Raw genomic sequence first — 19105 nt, 5'->3', positions numbered from 1 at the left:
TGCAGGAACTTCCACAGGAATTCTCCCTCCCCGAGCACTGAGCAGGAGCAGAGCTCTCTCCAGCGTGCCATTAGCAGAGGCCTAGTTAAAAGCATCGTTTTATACAAAATTAATTTACAACAGCTTAATGTGGAAGAAGCAGCAACTGTTCTGTGGAGAGTTTTATTGCAGCTTCTCCTGTCTGGCTGCATTTATGGGCTCTGAGGCTCGGTCCCCTGCCTCCCCAGCCCATCCATCCTCTGCACTTGATCCAAACCCCCCTGGAACCCGGCTCACACAGGTGGTTCTGCTCTGCAGAACACCCTCCCTGGCCCTGGAACTCATTCCAGTCCCTCCTTCTCCCAGAGCAGCAAAGAACATTTGTAGTGATTGAATGGCCACTGTGCCCCCAGCCAGTGCCACAGAACATTTCTGCTTTTTATCTCTCATTCCTGGTGACAGCCCAGCCCCTGCACACACCAGCAGGGTTTGCTGAGCTCCCTCCTGCAGCTCTGGGAGCTGGAATCACTAAAACACCTTCAGCTCAGCTCAGCCTCTACCACAGGGAGTTATTGCACCTCAGCAAAAGCAGCACAGTAGCAAGAAAAATAAAATAAAAATAAATTAAGGAGTGCTATTTATCTTAAAAGTCCTCAGCAATCCTGCTCTGTTTTAAGCCCATCAGCCTTTTCACATCCTGCCAGAGGTTTTTACTCTGCAGCACCTGTGGAGACAGCTCAGCTCCATCAATCCTGGCACACCCATGGCAAAGAACCAGCTCTGCATTCTTCCCAAAGTCTCCCAGGGAATGTTCACCAGACTCCTTTAAACTCTTGCCATTTTATCAGTTATGAGATCCAATTTAAAATTACTCAGTTTGAAGCAACAGCAACTCAAAACCCAGCAAACACTGAAGACCCATCCCCACCACAGTGACCCAGATCTCATGACAGGTGTGTCACAGACATATTTTATGAAAAATCCTTTTGACAGGATTTTTCCTCCTGAGAAGCCTCAGAGGAAAAGAAAAACAATAATTATCTGCTGCTGTGGAATGCAACAGGAGCATCTTTGATTGGTCCATGTGAGTTGTTTCTACTTGATGACCAACCACGGGTCCAGTTGTGTTGGGACTCTGGTCATTGACAAGATTTTATTATCCTTCCACTCCTTTCTTTGCCAGCCTTCTGACCAAATCCTTTTCTTCTATTCTTTAGTATAGTTTTAATATTTCATTTTCTTTTAATATCATATATATCATAAAATAATAAATCAGCCTTCTGAAACGTGGCGTCAAGGTTCTCATCTCTTCCCCCACCCTGGGACCCCTGTGAGCACCCCCACACACATGGACTTCATGGAAACTGTTTTTGGTGTTGGTGCAGTGAAGGTGTTACACTGCTAGAGCAGATTAATTTTTCATGCAGCTATTAAATTTAATCAGAATTCTCTTGCCCTTTCCTGCATTACTTAGTGAGACATCCACACATGGAGCTGCTGTGGATGTGCTTTTTATCTCACCTGCAGACAGACTCTGTGTTTAACACCAAACTCACTCCCAGGCTCCAACCAAAGCCTTCATTCAGTGCCAAAGTTGTACTTCCCAAACATACAGGAAAGAAGGATGTTAAAAACCAAATACCTGCAGGAAGAATTCTCTTCCTGTGGTAACCCAGAATTTTGCATATTTAGCACAAATATAAGTTTGAGATTCTGTCCAAGTGTTAATAAAACTGAAGAGTAGATAATCATAATCACCACTCATTGCCAAAAGCCAACTTCAGCTGCTACTTTAAACATTTCCATTTATTGCTCTGTACAGATACATGTCTCTACTTCATTAATTATTAAATGCCTTCCCAACCTGTGCTGTTTGTGACAGCACAAACTTGTGCATTTAAACCATGCTGATGAACACAAAAAAGGAAACTCTGCAATGCACCCCTGATGACATGACCTGTGCCCTGCCCATTAATTCCTCCTTTCTTAGACTAACAATATCTTAAACCAATAATCAACTTGAAAATTCTTTTTTTTTTTTTTTCCCAGAAGAGTGACCTGTCAAAAATCAAGTATTTCCTCTGTCATTTTCAGGCCCCTGTTGTTGTAATTTGTGTGCCTGAGGCTTTCCCCCTGTGCCCTACCAACTCCAGACTCCCTTTTGATAACAGTCATGGGTCAACACCTCCAACCAGGCATCCCAAGGCAGGTACCCCCAGAGGTCAGGAATTCTGTGACCCCACATGACAGCATGTCACAAATCACTTCAAAATAATACAGGGCTTGAGAATTATGATAAATAAATCAGAGCTGTTGGAATTTAAAAAAAAAATCAAATATGAACTTGGGTGAACTCTGGCTTGTGCAGCTGCAATGGGGGAAAAGGTGAGACCTGATTTTTATTTCCATAACAGGAATGACTCCCATGTCTGCATTTGTGTTCCAAACTCTCCAGGGCTGCCAGGAGCACAGGGAGCCTTGGGGTGGAGGAGATGCTGCTGCTGGGACAATTCCTAGTCCCTGAAGAGAAGGGTGACCATTGGAATCAGAATGCTTTGGGCTGGAAGGGAAATTGGAGATCACACTTCACCTCCTGCCATGGCAGGGACACCTCCCACCGTCCCAGGTGCTCCCAGCCCCAGTGTCCAGCCTGGCCTTGGGCACTGCCAGGGATCCAGGGGCAGCCCCAGCTGCTCTGGGCAGCCTGGGCCAGGGATGCCCACCCTGCCAGGGAGGAATTCCTTCCCAAAATCCCATCTGAACATTCTCTCTGGCAGTGTGAAGCCATTCCCTGTGTCCCATCACTCCATCCCTTGTCAATTGTCTCTCTCCATCTTTCCTCCAGGCCCTGCAAGGCCACCCTGAGCTCACCCAGAGCTTCTCCTGTGCAGGTGAGCAATGCCAGCTGTGCCAGCCTTTCCTCCCAGCAGAGCTGCTCCATCCTCTGCCCATCCTGGAGCCTCCTCTGGGCTCTCTGCAGCAGCTCCAGCTCCTCCAGGGCTGGGCCAGGGCTGGGGCAGCTCTGCAGGTGGGAAATCACCTGGGAGGGGCAGGATCCCCCCTTTCCTGCTGGCACCAGCCCAGGGTGCTTTCCTGATCCATTCCTCATTCCTGAGCCTGGAGCCTGGACCAGCACACTCAGACTGTCCCTGGTGAGGCACAAAAATCAGCATTTCTGTGCCAGCACCTTCCTGCCATCCCCTGCAAACCAGAGCTTCAAAAGCCTCTTTCATCCTGCACGGCTGCCCCAATAAAAACCCCTCACTTTCCCCTGCATACATAATTCCACTTTGATATTCCTTGGCCAGAACCAAGCAGCTCTGTGCCTGTCTGGTGTCCAGCTGGAATTAACAGCCACATCCCACACAGATCCCCAGGAATGCTGATCCATGCTGCCTGCCCTGGCTCCAAGGGTCACCTGCAGCAATTTGTCAACAGCTCCCTCCTCATCAAAAATTTACAGGCTGCAGAATTCCCAATGATGCTACAGCAAATGGTAAAACCACTCTCCTCAAATATGTTTTTTAACAGGTTCTCCCTCGTATCTCTACTCAAAAATCACAGGGTAGGACAAGATCCCACACCTGAGCAAATCCCAGGAAGTGAAATTCAAGCAGATCCTGAACTGAGGCATCCAGGGAGCAAAGTGACAACAGGCCAGCAAGCACTTCAATAAATGGAACAAAAAATCCGACACAAACCTGAAGCCTGTCCTCAACTCCCTCCCCAAAAAAAGACTGAAAACAAATTAAAAATGAGACAACAAAACCCAACCACAGACAGCCCATTAAATGCCACAAAACAGCAAAGCAGACACTCCACTCAAAAAGTGCTGACAGTATTACTCTGCTACTTAAAAGAATGTAACATTCAACACAAAGATTCTCCCAACATCCAAATGTACCAAAACTGACATCAGGGCAGTGTTTAACTTCTCCTAAGAGGTTACTCTGATTTTCAGAGCCCCCTGTTGCTGCTCTTAGTGCCAAAAATCCTCCTCAAAAGGAGCACTGCAGCCTGCCTGGTCCCTCTCAGGACAGGAGAGGCTCAAACTCCACCAGAGCAGGCAGGAACAGCATTTCCAACCCACTGACCTTCCCTTGCACTGACAACTCAAACTGCAACACATGAGGAACTCATTCTGTGCTGAACACCTCTAGAGCTGACAAATTAAACAGTCAGACACTCTGGGACTGGAAAACTCCAGAGACTTTTAGGGCAAACAGTAAAATGTGTAGCTACCTACATATACACACATATGTATTTACAGATATATATATATATATAGAGATATATATATATATGTATCAGTTAACGTGTGCTAAAGAGAGAATGGCAGAATGGCAGAAAAACCTCTCCCTTCTCACCCTCCCCTTCCTCCTCCCAAGTCTCACCAATGCTCAAGTACCTACAAGAAAATTTATTCCATTTAAATGGCATTTCTGTCCTATGACCATCCCAATACAGGAAGAGATCCCCCCTTACACCACCACATCTTTAAAACACCCCACCCAACCTTAAAACATGACCTGTGCACTGCATTAGAAAGGAATTTTCCAGAAAATGCAGGGCAGTCACTTCTTTTTCCCAAGAGAAATAAAAAAGAATCCCTGACAGAGGTGAAGATGAGAACCTGCACCTCTCCCACCCAAATGCCACCATGGAATTGGGACTTCCCACAAAGCCCTGGCCAAAATTTGCCTTTTAGATGGAAAATGCCTCCAAGACAGCAGATTTTAAACTCTTAAATAATGAATTTTAATGCAGACTTTTCTGGCCAATTTACTCAGAGCAAGACAGGACAGCTTTTCCCACTGCCCTGCAGATGATGTCTGGTGGCTGGGTTGGTTTTATTTGGGGTTTTTAACACTAGGGAGTCTAATCCATCAAAAACTCCAACAAATAAATGTATTACATGACACAAAGGCAGCTGATTGTCCTCTAAATTGATCCTACACATGGTGTGAATTGGATATTTTATTATTATATTGCACATTTGTTTCTTCCTGACCAACATCAGTGAAACTCCCCACACCAAAGCTGACATAAAATTGATGCTCCAGCACCACATTTGTTTACAGCCCAAGATGCACCAGGTAAGGAGATGTTTTGTCTCTGTTTAATCACAAAAGAACAATTAATTCCCAAGAAGTAATAAGGCAAGAGAGGAAAATGGGATAGATGCTTCCAGCAAGAGCAAGGAAGCAAACAAGAGGAATAAAGGAAAAAAATGTGAAATTTACATTTCATATACAGCTTTGCCAGCTTTTTCTTATTCTTTTCAAATATATATATATAGAGAGAGAGTGGGAATGGAGGAGCTTGATAGAAACATTCACCAATTTCAGCAAGGAACTGAGCTTTGGGAGATATGGCCACAGGTACCCTTAATCTATCCTGTCTGTGATTATCTCCCTCCAAGTCACATGCAGGAAAATAATCCCCTGCAGCACAGAGCACTGATGTGAAAGGAGAGAAAAGCTCCAAGTCACAGCTGAATGGTTAGAGCTGAACCCATTTCTGCACTTTTCCTTTTCCCCCCTTCTACTTCTTATTTGAGACCAAGGCAGCTTAATCTGCATTGATGTCTATGAAGTTTCACTTGAAAAGTTCTTCAGTCTGAGAGAGTTTCCTCTCTCTTATGAATAGGAATAAAATGCTCAAATATTTTTCTGAAAAAGTTTCTTTTCTTTTTTACAAAGGAAACGATGAGACATCGCCTGAGAACTTGAATACTGCATTTCAGCCAAATTTCCAACCAGTGGCACAGATATTAATCAAAAAGTGAGATTGTAAGAGAAACACCCAACCAGGAGGCAGAACAAAACCCACAGGAGATGATCAGGATCCCACCTGAGATGTTCAGGGATGAGTGGGGCTGATTTGTGTGCTCTCATATAGGAGAGAAAGGGAATCAAACCATTTAATGGTTATTATTAATAACACAGAATATGGTTTTTTAGTTATATTTTCATTTTAACTAACACTCTGCCATTTCTCCCACTCCTCACTTTCTCTGTTTTGTTGTCCACATCCCTGCTCCCCTTCATTAATCCACTTAATTCCAGCATTAGTTCAGATCCATGTTTGCTTCATTAACTCACTGCTGGAGGAGGCCAGCACCCTGAGATGGAAAGGAAAGGGAATTTCATCTCAGTTTTGTACAACTCTAGATATTACAGTTATTATTACTTGGGGATCTTCATTCCTTGTGTCTTCAGGAAAATGAGTCTCAGCAGAAGACCATAATTTGGAAAAAGCAGAAATCAGAGGTTAAATTCCAGTAAGTTTTCTTCCACTGACACTAAAAGATGAATTTTCCAGCCCAACCCAAGATTAATGCATGCAAATGTGGCTGATCCACCAAAAGCAGCAAAGAAAACCAGCTTTTTTAGCCAAACAACTGTGGAACACCTCTTTTATCCTTCCCATGTAATGAGGCCTCACTTTCAGGGAGAAAAAATAAAAACAAGCAAGTATTTAAATTACTTAACAAGATCTCTTTAAATATCAGTACAAGGTTAGAGGTGATAAAGACTCCACTGCCTTTGCTGGGCAAGTTTGACAGCTTTGGTTTAAAAAAAACCACGAAAAACCCAAACAAAACTGGAAGGAGCAGAGAGCTGCACCGAGATAACGTTCAGTGGGGATGAACCTAAGAGTATCTAAAGAGCTAAAAAAATCAATTTCTTGACTTAGGAACTAAATTCAAATTAGGAAATCTTTGTCTGACAAAGGTCTGAAAAACATGGAAGGAAAAGAAGATGGGGAGAGAGGTTAATTGGTTTGTAAAGTGTTGAAAGTACCAAGATACAAAATGCCCTGGCATGCTGCCCTGGCAGGAAAGCAAATCTGCAGAAGGGTGAGGCAGACAGAGCTCATGCAGGGGGATGGAGAAACAAGCACAAATTTAAATTCTGAGGCTCAGGAGCTTTATTTCATGATGATGATAATAATATTGTTGTGAGGTTCATTATGGCACCAAAGTGAGTTTGAGGTACAACTCCAGGTACGTTACACTGAGAGCTTTACTGACCAAAATACCACTTCCCAAATATCACTTTGCTCCAGAGAGTAACAATTCTTTTGCACCATGTCTAACAGGAAAGCAGCAAGCCCCAGGCCTGAGGAGATGCTGTTTTTCTTTCAGATCTCCAAGGTTCACTTCATGTCTTAATGCACTTGGCATTGCTCTCCCCATTAATCGTGTACTGCAGACCAAGAGAAAGTGCTTTTCCAGAAACGACCTCAAACTAAATTCATAATTCTTTAAAAACCAATAAACCCACTGAACCAGAGAGCTCAGCCCTTCTGCACTGGGCTACAGGCACACAAAGCTGCTTTCTTCCCTCTAGCAAGATCCACTAGCACCTTGATTTAAAGCACAGAGTGGAAACTGTTTACATGGTTTAACAGCAGTCCTGTGTTTGGAGCCAGCAAAGGAAGGAAGAGGCCAAAGACACCAGAGGTCCTTTAGAAACAGAGACCAGAGATGTGCTACATAAATACAATCCACCACTAAACCTGTGTTTTTCTCTGCTAAAGCACAGTCCTACCTAATACTTCTTCCCAAACCTCTCAGGTCTAGGGGCAGCAGCATCCCTGAACTCCTTCCAGCTGTTCCCAGAGAACTCCTGATCTTCTGCATTTCATTTTTCTGGAGTCACCATCATCAAGAGGAGAGATCCTCCCTGAAGAATGGATATTTGTGTGTGTCAACACTTATATTGGATGGGCTCTCATCCTCCTCACAGGGAGAAGTGATTCTAAGCTGAACATGGAATTTGAGGAGTCACATCTTTTTCACATGGCCCGAAAGAGGCTGCAGCTGCTAAAATATTTGGGACACCTCTGCATCCTTCACTGTACAGGAGTGAAGGTGCAAACAGAGCCCTGAAGAACACGTTGTGCCTGGCTTGAACTGGTGCCATTAACACAAGAACAAAGGATAAACTCATCAACAAAAAAAACCTTGCACAAGAGAACTTGAAGCTGTGCCTGCAATGCATGGTTTTAACTCATAAAAAAACCAAATTTAATTCTACAAAGGAGCCTTTAGCTTTTTTTTTTTTTTTTTGACTAAGCAGACCATTAAATTCACCTGACCAGAATGAATCAGAGAAGCAGGATTTTTCAAAGCCTAATATTAAAGGAGACTTTCAAGACTTCTTTCCCTTTCCTATAATATTAATTGGATCACCATATATTGGACTTCATGGAGAGGAAGAACACAACCAGAGAGCTTTGCCAATTGATGATAAAGCCTTGCTGGGATTTTGCTTCTAGAAGTACCAACCCCTTTTAATCAGGAGAAGTCTCAGGTATGAAAAACAAAGGGCTGGATTTTTTAGAAATCCTCCACACAATGCAAAGAGAACTCATGGAATTTATCAGAATAATGCATCCCTCAGGAGGGTTGGCAAGGAACCAGATAAATAACAAATGTGCCCAGAACTGCATCTGGAGAGAGGCACAGGGTGCTCAGAGAAGCTGTGGCTGTCCCTGGATCCCTGGAAGTGTCCAAGGCCAGCCAGGGACAGTGGAAGGTGTCACATGGATGGGAATGGAATGGCCTTTAAGATCCCTTCCAACCCAAACCATTCTGGGATTCTCTGCAAGTTCACTGTGAGTTAAACTTTACAAAAGGAAAGAGTAAATGGGTTTTCCATCAGTGAAACATTAACATTTATTTTGTGAAAGTAAGAAAACCACACCAGCTCTCTGCTGCCATCCCTGTATCTCAACCCCTTTGCACAGGTGCCATTGAACCAGTTCAAATCACTTTGCATAGGAATAAATCAATCTGAGAATGGAATGTCCATTGCCATCTTTAATTAGGCTAATTGGACAAGCTGCTGAGCCTTTTGGAAAAGAAAAATGTGGATCTTTACCAATCTAGAATTGAAAGAAATTTGCATTAGAATTACAGGCACTTCACTGTCTGCAGTGCTTATTCTGGGGAATAATGCACTTCACATTTTCCTGAAAAAACAGAGGAACTGCTGATTCCTCTGTCCCTGCTGCAGGGAGCCAAGGGCTGGCAGAAGATGGCCCTTGTTACAATAGTGTAAAGGGCCATCAGGACAGAGGAGACTTTCTTCTGCTGCTTGTTTTGCTAGGTTGACTGCAGAGGAAAAAGAAAAAGTCATTTTTATGTTCAGGGTGTTGTTGCACACGCCAAACAAAAATTCCGAGCCTGGTTTTCTTAGAAGTGTCACTCTGGACTATTTTCTGCTGGAAAGAGAACATCCTTGGCCACTAGAAGTATGTTTGTGTCATTAGGGATTTATAAATTTGAGACATAATTTTCCAGGCTGGAAACACCTACAGTGACAATGCCCAAGGTTTTCAAAAAGGCAGCAGGTACCAGGTGAGGAATTGAAGGGAATCAATGACCCAGATCAGAACTGATGCCTGTTCTGCAGGAAGTAATCCAGAGCCCATCTCAGAAGGAGATCAGAGTGGAGAAAGCTCCAGATTTAATGCCAAACCACAGCAGTTTTCTATCAGCTTCACAGATTTTCCTGTTGTGTTTTCATTCTGTATCCACAGCCACACAAAGGTCTGGGAGCTTTTTGTTCTTTCAGGATGCAGAGGCAGGAGGAGATAACAGACCAGGTTATCAGAATCTGCAGCACCAGGATGTTCAGGTGCTGGGGGAAGAGAGGACTGGGCTAAAACAGCTCCCCAAGAGAAGCACGAGGTGCTGGAGCTTTGCAACTTCCTTAAGCTGCTTAACTCCAGATAAGGAGCTTATGCAACTTTCTTAACTCTGGAGAGCATCCAGCAAGTGATGGCAAACAGTGCTCAGGTTAAGTTACATTTGGGACAGACACTTCAGGAGTCCTCCAGCCCTGTGACCAAGGAAAGAAGCAAAAATCCAAGTCCTCTCCCAAGAAAAATCTGACCAGGAAGAGTCAGGTGTGGTTTAGCAGAGGAGATGAGTTCTGTGCTTGTTTTCCTTGATGTTTCCCTTGTGTGACCTGGGAATGGCACAGCAAGCCCCAAAGCAGCTTCTGAAGCTGAGAAGCTCCAGCTTCCCAGCTGGAGAAGTCCCTGCATGACTTGGGAAATGGCACAGAAGCTCCAAACCAGCTTCTGAGCCAGAGATGATTTCACATTTCCAGGTGGAGCCTGCCTATGAAGAAGCTGCTTTGTGGTGGTATTTTTGAAAGTAGAAGAGCTTTAGAAAGGAGTTTAAACTCTGCAGCCATTCCAGTCCCCAAACACAACTACTGAGGGCAGATCAGACTCTTCATCTGGAAATAAACCTGGAAATAAACCTATCAACCCACAATGGGCCTCATCAAGGGTATTTATGGGACAGGACAGGGACAAGGTCAAAGCCCTAAGGACTTACAACAGGCTTGATTCATTTCCATCCAAGCTGGGAATTGAATGAGTAACAAACAGGAGAGAGACACTCCAGACCTCTCTAGCAGGTGTTGAAGAAAGCCTGAAAAAAGCTCAGAGAAGTCCTTTCTTTCACCTCAGTGCCTTCTGGAGAGGCACCAAGTGCCAGCACCAGCACTTCCAGGGGTGTCACTCCCAGGCCAGGGCTCAGCAAACACCCCAGGGCTGGCAGCACTCCCCTCTGCAGCCAGGGGCTCCAGGGCTGTGCCTCTGAAGATGAAGAGGAGGGGGCATTTCCTCATCAAGGCCCAGCTTATTTCAGCTGCTTTGTAGGAGGACAGATGTGCAGAGTAACTTTCCAGTCTCCAAGTGCACCTGGTGAAGGACTGGAACTTCCTAATCTCCGGATTTTAGTGTGTGAACCACAGCTCTGTGGCAGGGAAGAACCTGCTACAGAAAAAAAAGTGCCAAGGAAAATCCACAATCTCTTATTCCAGGAGCAGAGGGCATGAAACTTGACTTCTCCTTCATTTACCAGTTGCAGAAGAACAGCACTGTTAGATGCAACACCTCTTCTGTTTGCATTTTAAGTTTATTGAGGAAAAGAGATGCTCAAAGAGACTATAAACTACAGCTTTTAAAGCATTAGAAACACTGCTCTCCACAAGGGCCACAGCAATTTTTATTTTCTTCAGCAATACCATAGCAAAAATAGTCAATGTGAGATTCAAAATCAAATAGCTGCAAAAATTATAGTGAGAAATTGAAAAACTGCAAGATCTATAACCAGATTAAGCTCCACAACTAAAAGGAAAACTACCACATGTATGCAGGCACTCCAAGAACTGCAGTTGATTCTACAAACAGTTTGCCAGCTCTCTGTAAGGCTTCACTGCTTTCTCCACTATAATTTCAACAGGGTTTTTAGATGAGGAGAGATGTGACAATCAGTGAGAGGAACAGTGCTTTGGGAGAATGCAGCCCCTCAGAAATGGGGGGGAAGAGGAAATTAACTCTGGCTTATATTAATTCAGCTCTTTCTAGGAGGAAAGCTAACTCCTGCTTAGGCAAGAGGAGAAAAGAAGTCAGTGCCCAGGAAAGGGAAAAGGTTACACAGGAGCAGCTGCTGCCCCTCATCTTTTCTAGAAGGATAAAAACCCATGTGAGTGCATTTCCCTGCAGGCAGGCAGGGATGGCACAGAGCTCCTGGGGGCTGTCAATGCAGCCCTGGGCTAGCACAGGTCCAGCTGAACTGCAATTCAGCTCCAACACACAAAACTCAAGTTTTCAGCATCAATTTAGGCAGCCAACTTCAGCAGGAAGACTTTAGGGCAGGTAAATCAAGGTAATCTCCCTTCTCTCAGGATCAATGACGAGATCTTGAGTCTGAAACAACAAAACATTTTCTGTGGGGTGGAAAGCTCAGTGTGCAAACAGGTGCTTTTCATACACCACTGACACACACACACAAACATAGCAGCTCTGCAGCATCAATAAATCTTTATCCAAAGGAGGTGCACACTGCTGAAAACATGCTCTTAAATGCTCAACTGATGCACTTGAAGGACTGCAAACCATAGAAACTGGGCTCTTCTCCTGATCCTAACAGTGCAAGGGAAAACACCTCTGTCAGGGTAGATGCTACTGGTTCTTCATCCTCTTTCTTTAGAGTATTTGTTTCTAAAAGTGAAAAAGGTTATTATTTAAGTGTCCTGCTTGAGCACACAAACTTCAGAGGTAAAGAGGGGCTGGTGGTCAAGCAGTGACATGGCAGAAACGTTCCAAATTACACCCTGATTTATAAATTACCCTGACAGAGCAAACATGCATATACAGCCATTTCTTGAGATTGTCATTTACAAGCTACACCAACACACTGGGCTGAGATGTTAAATTCGCCAGGGTGCTGCAGAGAGCTCTCCTCCCACTCTGCTTTGCCCACACAACAACCTGCACCCCACTCACAGCAGCAGGCACCAAAAATTTCCTATTAAACAAAGAAAAAGTCATCACAGGAATGCTGGTGTTTCACTAGGGAGCTTTTGATGTGAGAACTGCACCACCCAGGACCACACCAAGGGCTATTACCTGCTCCAGCATCCCACAAAAATCAAGTATCTTCCCCCACTCTGGCAAAAACAGACTCAGCTTCCATAGGATTACAATCCAACTCTCCTCAAGCAGCAGGACAGATGGACAGGTGGGACAGACACATCCAGGTAACCGCACCCAGCTTTAAGAAGGCAGGATAAAAATCAAAATATTTTGCAATATCCAGGGGAATAAACAGTAGTTTCTGCAGCTAAATTTGCTGGTTTCTCCTGTAAAACACTCCACAGTAATATGTCATTAGAACAGTATTTTTCATCTTGCACATTTCACCAGGAATGCTAAGAGATGCCAACTTCAACAAATGGAATGCCTTCAAATGTAGAGATGCGTGATCCTTCTGCAAATGAACTATGAAAATCTGTATGCTTGCAAGCTAAACAGAATTTATCATTCACTGATCCACCCTGGATTGGATTAGACAGGAATTGCTCCTTATGTAGTCAAGTACTGCAGTACACTGGAAATTACTGTCCTGACCTCAGCACAAGCAAAAGGGATGCTGGACATGCTTCACATGAAGCCAGACTGTGGAAAACCAGTTGATTTTCCCCACTAGTTTACTCCAATGAGAGGTTTACAGCTACAAACAGCTGTAATTTATTATATTTTACATTTCACAAAAGGCCTGAACATGTTGAGCAGTAATACTCTTCAGCATTGTCAAGGCCTATTGAAGTGAAATATGCTTCCCACATCAGGAACATGGCACTGTGATTTCAGCAGTGCTGGAAAAGCAGTAGGACTTTTATTTTTTTCAAAGAGTCAGTCACAAAAAAACAGGACTAGGGAGAGGAGAGTTTTTAGAATAGTTAATACCAGGGTAGCTCATTACCACTTGTAATGTTGGTGGGAAAAGAAGCTGGATTTAACCATAATGGTTCAACAAAGCTCAAACCACTTTTTCAAAGCTACAGTAAAATTCAAGATTTCTCCCTTCCCTGTTAGAATTAACTGTACAAGTGGGTTTTTCCTCAACCATAGATCTCAAAACCAAGGGAACAGGATCTAGGAATAGATCTGTAGGAATGGCAGGAGATCTGCCCTCACCTGGTGCCTCTTGCAGTGCTGTGTCCATCACCCCTCACTCAGACACAACAGCTCAGGACTCCACAGCTTCCTTTGTACACTACTAAGGTTAAGAACTGCTTTATTTCGTTTTCTTCAATTAAACCCTATGTAGAGGGACTAATCTGGAAGAGCTGAACCAGTTTAGCCCTTCTGGGCTCGTTCTGCAAGTAAGCTGGGCTCAGGAAAGCAGAGACAGCTGCTCACACACCTGCTGAGGGGCTGCAGGAGCCCTGCTCCGTCCTGGAATTGCAGAATATCAGGGAGCACAAGGCTCCCCAGGCCTCAGGGAGCTTGGTGGCACTGTCTTTAAGTCAGATTTCCCTTGCACAGGGATTTTGTCAGCACCTTCCTGCTCACACCTATTCACTGCCATCACAGGCACTGCTTCCCCCTCTCACTGCAGCTCAGAAATGCATTATTTGTATTTGCCAGCAACCAAGAACTGGCTGAAAACAAAAAAACAACAAACCCAGCCTGGTCATTCTGTTTTTCTGCTCCTACCACCACTCACTCCCAAGCCTTTTACAGCCCACAGCTCATTTTCTGGGAGCCCCCAGCTCTGCAGTCCAGATTTTAAGCATTTCATGATTTAGTCAAACAGAGATAAAGTTCCTCCTGTGTGCAATCAGGATTAAGAAAACACTAAAATACATGTCCAGGTTTCAAATCCTGGCTCTTCCTATAAAATGGGTTTCTCCAGAAGAGAATGAGCTGCAGGTGGGATTGTCCAGGGCCGAGCACAACTTCAGCAGCTCCCACTGCTGCTTCCCCCAGCTAGAACTGCAACACCTCTGCCAGTTAATTAATTATTCTTTAATTAACAGATAAATTTTTCAAGAGAAAAATACCTGGATGGTATAATCTGGGAAAAATTCCTATATCAGCTGTGCCAAAAAAAAGTATTACTTATTTTAAATATTATTAATTTACTTTATTACACTTAAAAAGTGAAATTTTAAGGGTATAAAACTAAGTGCTGTTTAAAAATAAAGCCAATGCTGTAAACACTATGACCTGTATTTCAACTGACCAAATTTCAACGTGCAGATTTTAACTTTACACTGATAAAATACCACCTAACTCCATTATTTCACCAGCCGCCCACCACCTTCACTCCATCATGAAGACTGAAATTCTATGTGATTTTTGAACTCCTGCCACTTTCCCTCACTCTGCATTGTCTTTTCTTTGTATTAGATAGTACACTAAAGAAAAATAAATCAATATGAATAAATTTCAGTTGGCTGTAGTCTCAAAGGTTTTTCCCCCCTCCCCACTCCTGTTACCCCAGCAGGGCTCTCCTGGGTACACTTCTGTGTAAAAGGCCATCAGCTCTGATCTGGTTTTCATCTGTCTCAGTGGACCAGAGACCTGAGTGCCTTTTTGAGCTCTGAATCAGGAAAGCACTTCTCAGCTCAGGCAAACCTGCAGCCTTTCCCTAATCCTTTCCTGCTCAAGGCACATCACAAGGTATCACTGATAATTATTTAATTATTTTCCTGCAATTCATTTTCCTACGGAACATCCTGCAAAATGTGGACCATCAAATCTCCACGAAAAGTCTGGGCTACAATTCTAAACAGCTTCACTAAGTCAAAGGTGGAGATGTTGGCACAGGAGGGAACCACAGCTCTTACAGTTCCATTTTTCTGCATTCCAGTTGTTTTTCAATTGGCCAATCACTGAGTGAACTATCATCCCTGGTTTGGCTGAGAGAGGGAAACTTCAGCTGTAGAGCTGCAAAACCAACCAACAATACCTGAAACAAGAATTGCTGTTACTGCAGATATATTTTAAAGACACCAGCAACAGAGCACCAAGGCAAGTCCATTTCCAGAGCCAGTTCCTGTGGCCCATTCAGTTCTGAAAAACCAAAACATTAAGTTCCTAAGCTTCTCCAAACAAAAGTTAATTTCCGACTATGCTGCTATTTAACCCATCTTGACATCAGCCATGCACAACAGGAGCTGAAGCAAGGCTTGCATCACACAGGTCCCTTGAAAAAGTCATTTCTCACCACTTGTATCTCCAGCAGTGTTCAGCTTCCATGGGTGCATGCCTCCCAGGGGACTCTAATTCACTGTTCCCAGATTTCCCAACGTGAACTGGCAGGTTATGGATCTGACAGCACAAGACAGACCTAGCCCCAAGCTGAGCACCAAGGACTAAAAATTACTTTATACATGAAAAAAAACCCCATTTTCCTTGATTTTCTAGTAAACCAAGACCAGGCTTACAATTCTTTCTCAAGTCATCCAAAGTCCAGCCCCAGTCACTCCTCATCACTGATCACTTCCCTGTCCCTGCAGGTTTGCTGGCTCCTCAGACTCCTCACACCACTGTGAATACACCAAAAAAATCTTGTTTGCAGACTGAAGTTAATCTGTGTCTTCTGGTATCAAAGTAAATCCTGATGATCACTTCCACACATGTAAAACCACTGGCTTATGTCACTTGTAAGACTCAGCCTCTTCCAGGAAGAACAGTAAAAAGATTGAATCTATTTGCAGAAACCTCCCGTTGCTGTATCACAACAACATTAAGATGTTCTTGTGGTATTGCAATGGGAAAATTCCCACAAGAACATAAACATAAACAACATCAAAGACAGCAAAGCTTAGCTCAGAAAAAACAAACAAGCAAAACCACCGCCCCTGCACAAGTGGTTGGAAGCATTTGTGGGTGGAAACTTCAGAAGCATTATAGAAAAGTGACAAGAAAATATGGCACTGCTCCTTAGCTACGGTGACGTGATCTTCAGGAATTTAAAGAACAAGTTGTTTAGGCAGGTCTATATTTCACATCCAGCTCAAGGGTTTGCAGGGTGTGCAGCCAGCTGGGTGCACGCTCGGATTTCTGAACAAGACCCCAATTTAGGTGACCAACACTGCAGCTGAGTGAGTGACAGAGCCACAAGAGTCACCACCAGAGCTTCCCACCACCCCACAGCAGCTCCAACTCCCCAAATCCAGTGGTTTAACTTCCTTAACACAGAAAAAACCAAGCTGCAGACCAGCTAGACAGCCCCTACCTGTTCTATCCATCGAGGTGACATCCACAGAACCCACCCTGGAAAAACCCAAAGCCACTGGCAGCTCACAGATCCTGTGCTCCCAGCAGCACCTCCCACTGCTTTATTCCAGAAAACAGCACAGTTCCAGCAGCGCTTCCATCCATCCCCTGCTGGGCAAGGGAGTAAGAGACAGAAGGAGCAGGGATCTTTGGGAGCTCTGGGAAGAGCCAGCGTGGCAGGACAGAGCTCACAGCACCTTGAGCTGCAGCCCCAGCACCATGTTGGCAGCGTTTTGGTGAGAGTTAAGCACCTTCACCAATCATTCCCCTCTAATGCTTTCACAAGTGCACTTGCCAGATTACTGTGGGAAGTCTCTTGCATGATAAACAACTTTCTGGAACAATTCCACACGGGTAGTAACACACTTTCAGCGCTTACAAGTTCAGTATTTCCATTCCTGATTTTAGTATTTCGTTCATAATTTCCCATATGCATTTCAAAAATACATCACTGAACAAGCCTGGCATGCAGCTTAAGCTAGTGCTCAAGTTTCTCTAGCAAAATACAGCAGTCGATACTTTGGAGAGTTTCTTGTTCTTCATAACATCTTGGTTTTGATTTTTGCACTCAAGAGAAATACTGACACTCTTCCCCCCCGTGTAAAACACAGCAAAAACTGAGTATTGATTCTGTGTGTGTGTCAGTAGCACCAATAAGATAAACCTAACTAACCAGTTCCCACCCAAGGCTATCCCTGGATCATCCCCCCATCAGGAACGGGCTGATCTCCCTCCGACGTATCCAACAAAATGGTTCTTGGATTTGGGGTAACCACAGCCAGGCACCACGCCGAACTGACAACAAGGTGACACACCACGGTGCTGGGGACACCAGCAGCTCGCACCCAGCCAGGTATGAACCATGAAGTTGCAAGGGAAGGCAGATGAGCGGTTAGAGAAGAAGCAGCAGAGCCGGCGAGCGCTGCAGGGGCTGCGGCGGAGCGGAGGCAGCGGCTGTGCCGAGCCACGGCTGAAACTTGGGGCCGGCTCGCTCTGTTCTGCCCGGCTGACGGCAAAGTTCCGCCGTGACCACGACTCGGTCAAACCCGAACGGCCGCGAGGGATGTGCAGAAAGAGGGAAATTCTCATTCGGGAGGGAAAGGAAAAAGCTTTTCAACGAGCCTTCACTGGCGCGGTGCGGGGGCTGTTTCAGACCGACACCGCCACCAGAGCTGGGGGCGAGCTCCCGTACGCGCCTTCTCGCATTCGAGACAATCAGCACTTAATTAAAAGCAAAGCCAGAGCCTCCCACATTCAGAACTTGAGCAACTTCACGCTCAGAACAATTTTACAGGGGAAAAAGCCCAAACCCCGTGCAAACGCTCAGACCGCCGGCAGCCGCACGCTCCGGCGCCGCCGGACCCGGAGCGCGTTCCCAGCCCCGGGGGAGCCACGGGCGCCTGGCGGAGCCCTGGCTCCCGGGACAGACGGACTGGGGGCGACACCAGCTCCCTGCAGGTGGGCGAGGAGCCTCGCAAATGCCACCAGCCAGGGTCACCCAGGCGAGCAGCGGCACGTACCGAGCGCCCGTGCCTGGCGCTGCATCCCCCGAGCCCGGCAGGGACGCGCCCGGAGCGGTGCCCGTGTCCCCGGGGCCGCTCCCCCGCTCCATCCCCCCGAGGGCTGCGGGGGGCTCTGCGCTCCCCTCAGCCGCTGCCCAACTTTGTTCCCCGAAGTTGCCCACCTGCAGCCGAGCCGTTCCGCCGCCGCAGCGCCGTCCCTTCCCCGCGGAGCCAGCGCCGTAATCCTGCGGCTCCCGCGGCTCCCGGCGCCTCTTCTGGAGCGGCGCTGGCCGCGCTCCCGGCGGCGGGGCGGGCCCGGCGCGATCTCCCGCCCACCGCTCCTCACGGCTCCTCACCGCCCCGGGGCCGTACAACCTGGTCCAGCCCAGCACGGCACAGCCCGGCCCAGCGCGACCCGGCACAGCCCCTCCGGACACAGCCGGGCCCGCCGGCGCCAGGGATGCTCCGCTGGCGGCGGCCGCGGTTCCCCCGGGAGCCCCGCTGGACCCACCCGCTCAGGAGCGATGCGCTGCCGGGGAAAGTTGAGGCGTTATGGCTTAAATGAAAACTGCATCTCGTTTCTGGGCTGGAAGCCCAGGGAAAGAGTCAGGTTCACGTAGGTCGCTGTGCAGGAGCCGGATGGAGGTTTTATTGGATCTGGCTCCGGCTGATCGCAGCATTAGAGCTGTGTGCTGTAATTACGGCTGAGCAGAATTCGTTTAAGTTCTTTTTTTTTTTTTTTTTTTTTTTTCTTAGCAGGTAGTATTGAAATTTCCTGAAACCTGTGTTATCTTTCAGCATCCCAAAGCACAAGCCACTTTTTCCCAAAGCACAGTGAAGTGTGTGTTATAATAAAGTGTGCATTAGCTCCCTGTGCCTCAGTTGAAGTCAAATTTTGCCAGAGACGACTTTGTCTTCAGAGCCACAGTGGAGTGTTGATATGAGACTCAATCATAGCACCACAGAATGGGTAGAAAGGGACCTTAAAGCCCTTCCAGTGCCACCCCTCTCATGGGCAA

The 19105-nt window shown here is 45.8% G+C and overlaps 1 protein-coding gene across 2 annotated transcripts in view; it reads right to left on the bottom strand.

Moving 5' to 3' along the window:
- Nucleotides 1-18380, bottom strand: part of CNTN3 (contactin 3) — a 98081-nt gene extending 79701 nt beyond the window's left edge. For both annotated transcript variants that reach the window (XM_050979437.1, XM_050979438.1), the window contains exon 1: nucleotides 18269-18380. The gene's annotated coding sequence lies outside the window, so the exon portion shown is untranslated. The remainder of the gene's footprint in view (nucleotides 1-18268) is intronic.
- Nucleotides 18381-19105: the final 725 nt, after the last annotated feature.

Source organism: Serinus canaria, chromosome 12 (assembly GCF_022539315.1).
Source record: "Serinus canaria isolate serCan28SL12 chromosome 12, serCan2020, whole genome shotgun sequence".
NCBI lineage: Eukaryota > Metazoa > Chordata > Aves > Passeriformes > Fringillidae > Serinus > Serinus canaria.
The sequence above is the reverse complement of the archived record's forward strand: the minus strand, read 5'-3'. Positions and strand labels throughout refer to the sequence as shown.